General features: G+C 38.9%; 1 protein-coding gene across 4 annotated transcripts in view; it reads left to right on the forward strand.

Moving 5' to 3' along the window:
• The first annotated feature begins 5962 nt into the window (after positions 1 to 5962).
• Positions 5963 to 12987, forward strand: part of RNF19A (ring finger protein 19A, RBR E3 ubiquitin protein ligase) — a 38390-nt gene continuing 31365 nt past the window's right edge. Inside the window, exons 1-3 of one of the 4 annotated variants that reach the window (XM_058175729.1) lie at positions 5963 to 6146; positions 6737 to 6836; positions 9698 to 9832. The gene's annotated coding sequence lies outside the window, so the exon portion shown is untranslated. The remainder of the gene's footprint in view (positions 6147 to 6736; positions 6837 to 9697; positions 9833 to 12987) is intronic. The other 3 variants (XM_058175731.1, XM_058175728.1, XM_058175730.1) reach the window with 3 other exon arrangements.

Raw genomic sequence — 12987 nt, forward strand, 5'->3', positions numbered from 1 at the left:
ATTTGTTTCTTAACGAATTAGTTAAGCTTAATTAGAAGATGTTTGACAGAATTCTGATTGAAAAAGTGTAAGAACTAACAATCAGCAAATGTTAGAAAATGCAACATGTATAGCAGAAATACAGACCAGATTTTTACTTTTCAAGTCACTGAGAAAGGTATGAATTTAAGAAAGATTACTATTTGGCGATTTGCAGAAAGAACATAATGAAATGAGTATGATGGTTATAGACTGTCATGTAATAGCTCATAGCAACAAAGATTAAGCAATTACCTAGTCTAGCAGTTGAACAATCTTATGACTTTCACAGCGTGAAGCCAAAATCAAGCAATTCTTGTTATAGTTTAGTATGATATATGACTAAGCCAATTGTCTTTTCCACATTTGCAAATTAAACATGCTTTCAAAATTCATGGACATTTCAAGTAAATTTCATTCCTTTTGTCGGATATGTGAATGAATCACCATTAGATTCCCCAGGGCTTCTTTTTAATCACCACTAATGCATATGAATGAATCTAGAAAATAAGCCACTTATTTTAGTTGTTTCGATATCTAGGGCAAAGGATATTCACAAGGATGCACTTCAGGATAAATGGATGATTCCACCTGCACATTGTATGGATTTATTTAAATTTTTGTTTACTACAAACTGCAATATAAGCTTATGAGTCTGAATGGCAGAAATGATGCATGTTTTTTAAACAAAGTACAAGACCTGAGATGAAATAAACGAGTAGATCTGAGTTAACTGATGCAATGTTTTGAGACAATAACAGTGGACCTTAAAATGAATTGTGGGTTTTTTTATCAGAAGATCGTAGATACATATTTGTGTGTCATTATGGATAACACACATGTATCTGGGAAGTTTGTTCTTACACAAGATGTGCGATGATATTAGTTTTACTAACTTTTAGTTTTGAACCAATATTATGTGCCATCAACTCATTTTTTACTCCTCGTGACCAGATAAGATATTCGAATAAGTGTTTCAATTTTTGGCTTTTACCCAAAGCAGGAGTGGATACGTTTGTCCTTTATATACCATATTTCTATTAATATTTGATTAATTTATACAATGGCTAGTGCAATGTATTCACAAGTTAATTACAAGTTGAAGAATTTCCTGTGCCCTACCCATTTTTAATTAAATGCCTTACATTGGGCTTTTTCATGTATAATTTCCTCTTATATTGTTATAGAAAGGTGAATGCCAGGAAGATATATACCAGCGTAATTTCCCCTTTTTCTAGATTCCTGCTAATAATTTTTCCTGTGAAATTACTCCAATTTAAGTAGTGTCTCATGGTAAAAAACAAACAAAAAAACCGTAGTGCTTTATCCTTACTCTTATTTAGCTGCTGTGGAGGAATCAGGGATTTTATGCTGTGGCAACTGAAACAAGGTGTTTTCCTTTTAAGGTTTTACATGTTTGTATGATACTATATTGACTCATATTTTAGTTGAGTCAGGAGAAAAGGTCTTGCCCACTGCTGCCAGGGCACCCTGGTTTACTAGAATGAAATTACTTCAGTTGCTTTAAAGTCCCACTAATTTTGTAGTAGCGCTCTGGCTCACAATCCCCCCTCCCCACTTTTTTATTTTAATATTTTTAAAAAAATTATAGTGAAACTTATAATGGTCTAATTCAGCAAATTTTATTTGGTTATTAAAAATGACCCATAAAAATGTTATTCCACCTACATCTTAATCTTTGCAAACAGCCTAAATAGTCAAGAAGCGATGGACATAAAATCTTGTGATATAAATTCCGGTTAATATTACAAACCTATTATAATACGACATCAGAACTGCAATATTGTTCAAAATTTTATGTATTCATCTTTTGTCTTTTAGCACTCAACTTTTTTTCCTTTTAACTAATTTGCAAAAATAGTCTGAAATATTATGAATCCAACGAATTATTTCAATTGTGTAATAAACCTATCAACATTTTTCACTAAACTTTTGATTACTATAGCAGTCTTCTATGAACTAGTGAATCTAACCAATGCCACTTTGTTCTCAATTTTTCCTATATTTGGTTTGATGGTACAAGTATTTGCCAACCATGGTAATTTCTTTCCATATAGCTCATAATATATTTACTAGTTAAAAACATTTGGAAAATCATGAGGTTACAATGGTTTTTAGAATAAACTCTCTTGGACTTAATAACTGCTACTTTTGAGTACACATATGGTAGAATTGCACTGCCACCATGCATGGGGGCAGTGATAGGTTATGAAATAGGTTATGCAATGGATGCTTAGTATTGCAAACAAATCTTTGAGGGCCTGTAAGTATTTTCGTAAAACATACCAGTCTGATTCAAACATGAGTGAACGTTACTTATTTTGCTGTTTTATTTGTTCTCTTACAGCTTTTTCGCAATGCACCTTTTTTTTTTTTTTTTTTGTTTACATTTATACCCCGCCCTTCTCCGAAGACTCAGGGCGGCTTACAATGTATAGGGCAATAGTCTCATTCTATTTGTATATATTTACAAAGTCAACTTATTGCCCCCCCAACAATCTGGGTCCTCATTTTACCTACCTTATAAAGGATGGAAGGCTGAGTCAACCTTGGGCCGGGCTCGAACCTGCAGTAATTGCAGGCTTTGTGTTCTTAATAACAGGCCTTACCAGGCAGAGCTAAACCGGCCCACCTTAGGATTTTACTTTCTTCTTTCTCTTTAGAATGTTTTTTAAAAATGAATTTATATTGTTGTTGAGTTTCTAAAATATTGCCTGGCTTGTAATATCCTGTCATTGCTCTATTGCTTTGTCTTGATATTATTTCGGATTTCTTTTAAACCTTTCATTCTTTAGAAATACAAATTTGACTAACTGCTGATTTCTATTTCAAAGTGTGATTATGCATTCTGGATGATTTTTACATTATTTACTCAAAAGTCTCTTACCTTGCTATTTTCCTCTTCATGTACACAGCTCTAAAACAGTACATATTCATGGAATCAGTTAATTCCTATGTTAAACAACTGCTTTTAAGATACTTGCAGTGAAGTAAAAATTAAAATCCAACCATAATACATTTTTAGTACTATAGTTTCTGTTTTCCCACGTGTATAATTTTCCATTTATTAAGGAAAAAAGTTCTCAATAGCCTTTATCTGATTTTTTAAAAAAATTGTTTGTTATTAAATTTGATTCTGTGGCCCAAGTAAAATCCTAAAGAAACAAACTGTCAAAACAATTCTGAAATATGTTTTGCTTACTTATGGAATAAAATTCAGGAGAATAAAAAGTGAGGTATAATATGACATGCAATCAAAAATTTAAAAATAGATAGGTTGGATAGTGTTGCAAATAATTCTACTGACTGTTAGATGGCAGCAAAGAAAGAGTTTTCTATATTTGTTTCTGCTCTCTGATAGTTATCTGGATTAATGTAACCAGTTTGCCCAGATTAAGAAATATATTGATATATTGCCTCACTGAAGTGTATCAATAATCAATCCTTCTACATTTCAGAGGACACAGCCCATAAAATAGTCAATGCTACTTTAAATTCTTGCTATCTCTGGTAATGCTGTGTTTTACAAGGAAGCTACATATTTAACTAACATCAACATTTCTCAAAATCTACCAAAACAGCAGTAGGAGGGGTAAGGCACAATGGAGGAAAAGTTCTCTTTATTTTTAAATAGTTTGAAATAAACTAGTATAGTAAGAATGAAAATAAAACCTTTGAGTTTTATATATTAATTCTAAACTGCCTACACAAGATAGTTAGCCATCTTTAGAATCTCCTAAACTGCCTTTGCTATTCTAGTGAAAGACATATCTAATTATCTTTATCATCTTATTCCATAAAAGCAACATTGACGACTAAATTTTGGGGATTATCCAGATGACTCATTCACAATTAACTTTGAACTGAACCATCATTTTAACTGAACTAGAGCCAAGACAGAAATTGCTTTTTCAAAGAAGAGGAAATTGGTTACCAAAAAGAAGACACATATTTCCACAAAGTTTTCAAATGTTTATTATGTAAGATGCAAATTGAGAAATAAATATAATTTAAATTTAATACATCTCACCATTGTGACTAGATGATCTTGGTGCTTCCTCAGTCTGCTGCCTATGCTTTTAAATAGACTTCAGACACGACTCAAAATAGAAAAAGCTGTCAAATAAAGAACAGTTCTCTAAAGACTCTCAAGCAGAAGTGTGCCTTTAGGAAAGTAGAACATATGGCCACCTCAGGTATGGTTGAAGGGCCAAGGCAATGAAAAATGAACAAAGGAATCTTATCAGTAGGAATAAAAACAGAAAATTTGGCAGAGAATTCAGCAAACCCTATTTGTTATGCAACTGATAGTTAAGACAGTACTAGAGTTCTGCTGGATATCAGATAAGAAATTGCTGACCTGCTGCTTGTGTTATTTTAATTAATTTATATGAAGAAATTTGATGTTGCCCTGCCAATACAGAATTTGATAGGTTGGCCTGCAAATTGGTCTTTAAAGTCAGCACAAATCCTATTGAGACTTTATTTCCAGATAAAGAATCAGATGTTCATCCTATTAGGTTCTTTGCATAGTTTAGTCATAAATCAGCGGATCCAAACGTGTTTTCAAATTTTCAGTTCCCAGTACTGGGAATTTAGACTTGAATAGTATTCAGACTTTTGTTTTGAAAGCTTCTGTAACATGTTCCAAAATTGATAAATTTTAGCTAATAATTAAAAAAAATACAGCTATTTCAAGTGTTAAGAGGCAGTTTATGGTTTATAATTAGGTCATTTTTTTCTTGTTCTCATCCAGGTGGATGAGAAGAAATGATAAATAAAATAATTCATTCAAGCTGACTTGAAAGGTAAGAAAGAAAAGAGAATTATTCCAAGTTTTAAGTATTTACTAAGAGACAAAATGGTCCTTGGTATTCAGGATATCTAAATCACTATGGTAACCTACAGGATCACACTATAAATATATTAACATAATACAGGTCAAGGCCCAAGGTGTGAGGGTATAAAGTATATATACTTATATTTTAAAAAGCTGAACGAATTCTAATGTAGGCTAAGCAGAGGGGTGTATTAGGCTTTATCTCTATTGGCCTGTCAAACTTTTTTTCTATCATTTCCCCATGATCTTGCCTTCCTCTCGTCCCAACCCATGAATTACAGCAGTAGCAGTTGAATTCTGGGAGTTGAAGTCCGCCTATCTTAAAGTTGCTACGGTCGAGAAACACCGTATTAAAAGTAATATTTTCCACAGATGCCCTCTAGAAGAGCTGCTCCATGCTGTCTAAAATCTTTTAGGTTTTGTCATTCCTCGGAAGAATATCAGGCTACCAGCCCTTACTGGGATCCAAGGAAATTAAAAAGGAAGAGCAAAAGGGCCCAGCAAATTTCACGCTGCCAGGCGGTTTTTTTCCACCCTGGAGCAAATGTTGCCACAACTTACTAGCGGGATCGACCCCAAAGCCTCCGCTTCGGGGCTAACTGGTCCTTTGCGGCCCCTCTTCTTTTCCTGGGCCAAACATTAAACGTACAAAACCTCCTAGGTATATTTATGGGAGCGGAGACAGGACTAGCCTCGGCCTCTCGAAGGCACTTTCTTCTCTGATCTTCGCAAGGAGGGCTTTGCTTCTTGTCCAGCGGGGACCCTCAGCCGGTCGGGCAGCGAGAAGAGGAAATGCACCCCGGCCGCGCTCTGCGAGGAAGTCGCTCTCCCCGAGTCCGGAGGAGCAATGCGGGGCTGCCTGGACCCCGAAGTCCTCCCGCTGGACGCGCCGCCTCGCAGGGAGAAGCCAAACTTTGAGAGGAAATGCCGCCCGCTCTGCCTCCCCTGCGCACCAGGCCTCCTCCTTCCTCCTCCTCGCCGCCGCCGGACAGACACCGGGTTCAACCCTCAGGCGGCCCCGCCTCGTCTGTGAGCTCAGCGGGGGAGCGAGGCGGAAATCTCCCTCTCTGCGGGCCAAGCCCAGCCCTTCCTTGCCTGGGGCCTGGCAGCCTCTCCTTTCCCCCTCCTCTTCCTCCCCCTTCCCCGCCGCTCCCCCCTCTTTCCTCACACGCTCGCTTTTCTTCTCCCCTCAAAGGCGCTTCCTGCGCGGCGCGGGTCGGCCGAGGAGGGCCCAGCCGCTTGGGGTTTTGCCCCCGCCGACTTCAAGGTACCGGGGAAGGGCGGCGGGAGGGATTGTGCCGACGGCTTCGGGGGCTCCAGCCGCCCGTGTCCGGGGCTGGAGGTGGTGGGTGTTGGGAGTGAGGAGTCCCGCGGAAGCCGCCTTGGCAGGCAGCGAAGGCGGGAGGGCTTGCTCGAGCCAACGGGCGGCGGTAGCGGCGACTGGAAAGGAGGGACGTTTCGCTTTCGGGGCTCCCGCTCGGCTCGGCTCCCGGGCGCGGAGCGGGCTTAGGCGGCGGCGGCGGCTCCTCACATTGCTGGGGAGTGAAGTCATCGTGGCCATTGTCTCCCCTGTGCTGCCCGCTGGGCGGCCAGAGGGGGGACCAGCCGCGAACCGTGGGGCCCGCCTTGTTCGCCGAAGCCGCCGGGCAGATTCCCCCCCTCAGACCGTCCCGAAGAGGTTCGCTCCTCAGGCTGTGCCCCGACCCTCCCCCCAGAGCATGAGTGGGGTCTCCTCGGGGAAAGCCGAGTAGCCCCTGCGGATCGCAAGAGCACCCCGATAAGTTTTCCGGGAAAGAACTTCTCAGCAATCGACGCCCTCTTTCCCGGCCGAGTCTCTGAGGCACCTCTCGCTTGCAGGAGGAGGAGGAGGAGGAGGGCGGCGTAAAGCAGCGCCACCTTAAACCGAAGCCTCTGAGTAACTGGGAAAGAAAGCCGCGCTTCCTACGAAATAGAAAAGGTAACCCAGGCCAAAGGAGGAGGAAGTCCATTCCCAAGTGACAGAGGAAATGTTTTCCACATTCAGCCTCAATTATTAATGGGGGGGGGGCGGCGGCAGATACAATAATCATTTATGTCTAGAAAGGCGGTAAGACTACGGCTTCTCCTCCTCCCACTAAAAATACAATTACTTGAAAGGAATTCAGGTACTTTCCCAATTTTTAAAAAAAAGATGTATAACCGTCGTTGTAATTTCTTTGGAAAACTATCCTCTAAGGGGCATGCTTAAGTATCCATATTTTCCTGGAATTGTACAGTAATGCTTTAATTGGTAGTAAAGGAATACCAAATATTTAATTGGAAATATTTGGTATTCAAAAGACAGATTAGACCAGCCCTTGAAATAGTTGACATTTTACCATGCGATTTGAATATTTTTTAACAGGTTTGAATGATAGCAGTGGTTTCAAATTGCCTTATAGAGACAGGCTAGCGGGCTAGCACAGGTTGAAAAGGCAAAAGAGAGAGTATAAGTGGATGCAATGTGAGAATTTTAATGCTACTATTTACACCTAAAGTAAATGTTTTTTAAAGCTTAGGTCAAATAAAAAAGCTGTTTCTGAGGTACACAGGATGTCAGCATAAAATAAGGTGGAATTTTCCTTTCCTTTTCATTAGTCAACAGCTGTTGGCTGTTGACTGTTCTGCTTAATGGAATTATTGCTAGCTTCTGTGTTAGAAACCTAAATTTAAGGAAGTACCTTCAGTGATCTGGTTAAAATACCACTGCTGGAGTAAGCAAGAGTAAGTGAGAATATCCACATAATAGTATTGTATAATATAACCTATTGTTGCAGATCGGCCTTACCACCTTAAAATACAAGTTTTGGTATATGATGTCAATTCCTCAACACAAGTCATCTTGATAGTCACTGAGAAGACAGTAAAAAAATGAGTAAAAAGTCAGATGGGTTGTTCAGGACTAGCAATGTAGGCGTGACGGTTAATCTTAAATAGTTTTCTTTCCCTCATTCTTTTTAAAACTGACATAAAACATTCTTGAAAAATAGAAGTGGAAAGCCTGGCTCAAACCAATTTACTAATATGAATAGTTGATTAGGAAACTTGTGGTTGGTTTAGAGACAACCTTGCAATAGGGATTGTTGCAAGATTGCTATACTAGAACTGAAGCTAAGTGGACCTCATTTCTTTATTTCAGTTCCCTGTGGAATTCATATGCTTATATACTATAATTTTAAGAGTACCCAGGAGTAAAACATTCTATCGTGCATAATTTTTGTCTCGAACTACTTATTTACACTGTTCCTAATATGGCAATACAGTAATTAAATCAGAAACAGCATATTCGTAGTATATTTCTACACCATAGAATCCGTGTTGGTAGTGGCATGCATAGTTAGATGGACTTTATAAAAACTATGTAAAAGAGGGGGTAAGTTGTTAACACAAATGCCCTTGAATGTTAACTTTCTTGGAAAATTGGCTTTTTTTTCTTAGACAGTGATATTGGTAGTGAGATTTAAGAAATGAAAGGTGAAGAAACACTGCCTTAAATACCTCGTACACATCATGGTCAGAATTCCCTACATAGCCTGGAAGGAAATGTAAGCAAGAAATTCTTAAGGTGGATGTTTCTGTGCTTCATCTTTGAAATCAAGAACACTTATGAAAAGAAATTAAAAGATTAAAATTGTGATTGTTTGAATTGGAAGCAGTTATCTGAGCATGTCTTATCTCTTTTTTGAGACATGCATTTTATTTTAAATACGTATCATCTTCTACTTGCACAGTAATTCTGCTTTCACATTTATTAATTTAAAGACTTTTCCTTTAAATTAGTGGTTATGGCTAACTGCAACATGACTGCCCCTGTTCTAATGCTTATCTAAAAGACATGACAAAGTTAAATGAATGGGAAAGGAGGGGGGAAAATGAAGCTCAGACACCAGTGTTTATTTATTCTGACCACATATGAACATAGTAGGTAGCTTGTTAGAATTACTGTCATAGGTAACAGCTGGTGGAGAGTCAAAGCTGGGTGTTTGCAATATGGTGTTGATGGAATAGTCTTTCTCTTTTCCTTAATTTTCCAGCCTAATCAGGTGATTGGCAAATGTGAGAGGAAGTGTGGAAAGAAACTGCATATTTTCTTATCTTTTTCTAATGTGACATGTGATTGTACTCTCCACATCTGTTTATGGCCTTCTTTCTCTGAATTGTTTAGCTTTCCAGGTCTGTTGAAAGGTATTTGCTTGGTTGGAGGAATATGGCCAGCTTTGGAAGTTAGGATTATTTTTAGGCCTCATTTTCAAACTTCCATTCTCCAAAATATTGTGAGCACAATTGGTATTTTTATTAAATGCCAGGAAATTTTGAATACCAGTTATGAATTTTTCATATTTCCAGTGTGCACTTGTCGCCTTGTTTTTATTATATTAAAAACAATAGAGAACTATTCAAAACTTGAAAGCTTGAATGCTATTCAGTAAACTTGAACTGGACTAATAAAGATCTTGCTTCAGTATTGCTTGGATTTTTTTCCTCATCTGAGTAGATACTTTCACTTTTTGTGCAATTTGTAGTCTGTGCTTGGAAAATTAATAAAGTATAGAAAATCAAACTCTTGACAGATCCAGTATCTTGACAGTTTTTTATGTCTTAAAGCAGGGGTGTCAAACTCGTGGGTGGTGTCACGTAAAGTATCCTGACTCTTCGCTAAACTGGATGTGGGTGTGGCCAGCACATGATGCATACAGCCTGCGGGCCAGTGAGTTTGACAGCCCTGTCTTAAAGCAATCCAAACATTTTTGCATAATAATAGAGGGGAACTTCTATTTTACTTCTTTGTCTTCGTTTCAGATCCAAGATTTGTTTTCATGTTAGCTTGATAAGGCATAACCAACTAATTTATTACATGGCTGCACTACAAATTTGAGCATGATCTTTGAGATTCTATTACTGGCTGGCACATGGAGGCTTATTTCATTCATTAAGGTAATGTCTTGATTTAATTATATTAATTACACTTTATTTTCATGAATTTAGAAATCTGATATTTTCTGTTTTGAAATAAAGGATGTCACAGAAGTGAGTACACCCCCTCACATTTTGTAAATATTTAAGTATATCTTTTCATGTGACAACACTGAAGAAATGACACTTGGCTACAATGTAAAGTACCGAATATACAGCTTTTATAACAGTGTAAATGTGCTGTCCCCTCAAAATAACACAACACACAGCCATTAATGTCTAAACAGATGGCAACAAAAGTGAGTACACCCTTAAGTGATAATGTCCAAAAGGGGCACAAAGTCTCAATATTTTGTGTGGCCACCATTATTTTCCAGCACTGCCTTAACCCTCTTGGACATAGAGTTCACCAGAGCTTCATAGGTTGCCACTGGAGTCCTCTTCCACTTCTCCTTGACAACGTCACGGAGCTAGTGGATGTTAGAGACCTTGTGCTTCTGTTTCAGATTGCTCCACAGATGCTCAATAGAGTTTAAATCTGGAGGCATGCTTGGCCAGTCCATCACCTTTACCCTCAGTTTCTTTAGCAAGGCAGTGGTCGTTTTGAGTCGTTATCATGTTGAAATATTGCCCTCCAGCCCAGTCTCCGAAGGGAGGGGATCATGCTCTGCTTCAGTATGTCACAGTACATATTGGCATTCATGGTTCCCTCAATGAACTGTAGCTCCCCAGTGCCAGCCGCACCCATGCAGCCCCAGACCATGATATTCCCACCACCATGCTTGACTGTAGGCAAGATACACTTGTTTTTGTACTCCTCACCTGATTGACGCCACACACGCTTGATACCATCTGAACCAAATAAGTTTATCTTGATCTCATCAGACCCCAGGACATGGTTCCAGGAATCCATGTCCTAAGTCTGCTTGTCTGCAGAAAACCATTTGCGGGCTTTCTTGTGCATCATCTTTAGAAGGGCTTCCTTCTGGGCTGACAGCCCTGTAGACCAATTTGATGCACCAATTGTAGACCAATTTGATGCATATGGTCTGAGCACTGATAGGCTGACACTCACACACACCCCATCCCTTCAATCACTGGAGCAATGCTGGCAGCACTCATACATCTATTTTCCAAAGCCAACCTCTGGATATGACACTGAGCACAGGCAGTCAACTTCTTTGGCTGACCATGGCAAGGCCTGTTCTGAGTGGAACCTGTCTGTTAAACCGCTGTATGGTCTTGGCCACTGTGTTGCAGCTCAGTTTAAGGGTCTTGGCATTCTTCTTACAGCGTAGGCAATCTTTATGTAGAGCAATAATTTGTTTTTTCAGATCCTCAGAGAGTTCATTGCCATGAGGTGCCATGTTGAACGTGCAGTGACCAGAATATGAGAGTGAGAGCGATAACACCAAATTTAATTTAACACTGCTCCCCCTTCACACCTGAGATCTTGTACCACTAATGAGTCACATGACACCAGGGAGGAAAAAAGGCTACTTGGGCCCCATTTGGATATTATCACTTAGGGGTGTACTTACTTTTGTGGCCAGCAGTTCAGATATTAATGGCTTTGTGTTGTGTTATTTTGAAGGGATAGCACATTTACACTGTTATACAAGCTGTATACTCAGTACTTTTCATTTTAGCCAAGTGTCATTTCTTCAGTGTTGTCACATGAAAAGATATACTTAAATATTTACAAAATATGAGGGGGTGTACTCACTTCTGTGACATACTGTATGTCGGGTTTCAAACTGCCAGCCCATGGACCAGATGCCTCATGCACAGGCCACACCCATCCCAGTTCCACGAATGGAAAAAACGTTGCGATCCATCACGTGATGGCAATGTGACGCAGCGAGTTTGACATCCATGATATATTTTGAGTAAACAAATTAGACTTAACATGTAATTTTCTAAAATGTGACACATTCATGTTTAAAATCTCCATAAAAGTTGTTTCTTCTGTTATTTTTAATTTGTCAAGGTCTCTTATAATATACTAATTCATTATTATAGAATAAATGTTAGGTTTTAACACAATTTAGAGAATAAAAGATAAATTGTTAATAAAATTTTACCAATCACTTTGTTCTCATAATCTCTGTGTAGAATCATAATGGAGATTTCCAACTCACAGGCTAAATGATCAGGAAGCAACTCTGGTGCTTTGAGCAAGTACCCTTCTGATTCTTAAGTCCTTTTATTCAAGCTTTCTTTTATATCCCACAAGAACCATGGTCATTTCATGTATTCTGTCTATAGCACAAAGTGAAACAGTTTTAGCATATTTATAGCCAAGAAGTACAACTGTCAAGACATAACCTACTGTTTTCTCTTTTCAGTCCTACCAAAATCTTAACGAGTCTGGTTATAGCATTACAGGTAGTTCTTGTTTAACAACATAATTGGGATCACCATTTTAGTCATTGAGCAAAGCAGTCATTAAGCATCATTGCTTTGCTCAACAACCACAATCCCTGGACTCCTGGGATAGTGAAGTAGATGGCTGGAAACTGTTGCCTCTCAGAGGGTTTCATCCTGAAATGTTCCTGCAACTCTGCACAGAAGGGAAATCCTTATTGGGGCTGCAGGAACGAGCTGAAATCTTCAGAACTTCAGCTTTGATCCTGCAGCCCTTCAAAGAATTTCCACTCCCACGCAAGTTTTCAACTCCATTTTGTAGCTTGTAGAAAGATTTCAGGTCCCCTCCACTTGCAACTTTGCCTGCTGATTTCTCTATTGATTTTCTGGGAAAGCCAACAAAGAAGATTGCAAATAGCAATCAAATGATTGTAAGATGTTTGGGAATTGGTTGGAGATGTGAGCTAGTTGACAAGTGCCCAAAATGTCTGCTCCATGGCAGGCTCATGGAGCCACATTTTATACAATCTGTTTCAGTGGCCATTGTAACTTTGAACAATTGTTAAGCAATTAGTCCCAAGTCAAGAACTGTCTGTATAGGATTTGCAAGAGTTGCATAAGTCAATCAGAATAGAGCTGGAAAAGAACTTGAAGGTCTTCTAGTCCAACCCCCTGCTCAAGCAGGAGAACCTATATCATTTCAAACAGGTGGCTGTCCAGTCTTTTCTTAAATACCTCCAGTAATGAAGCATCTATAACTTCTGAAAGCAAACTTTTGGTTTAATTTTTCTCACAGTTAGGAAGTTTCT

This window comes from Ahaetulla prasina, chromosome 3, assembly GCF_028640845.1.
Source record: "Ahaetulla prasina isolate Xishuangbanna chromosome 3, ASM2864084v1, whole genome shotgun sequence".
Classification (NCBI taxonomy): Eukaryota; Metazoa; Chordata; class Lepidosauria; order Squamata; family Colubridae; genus Ahaetulla; species Ahaetulla prasina.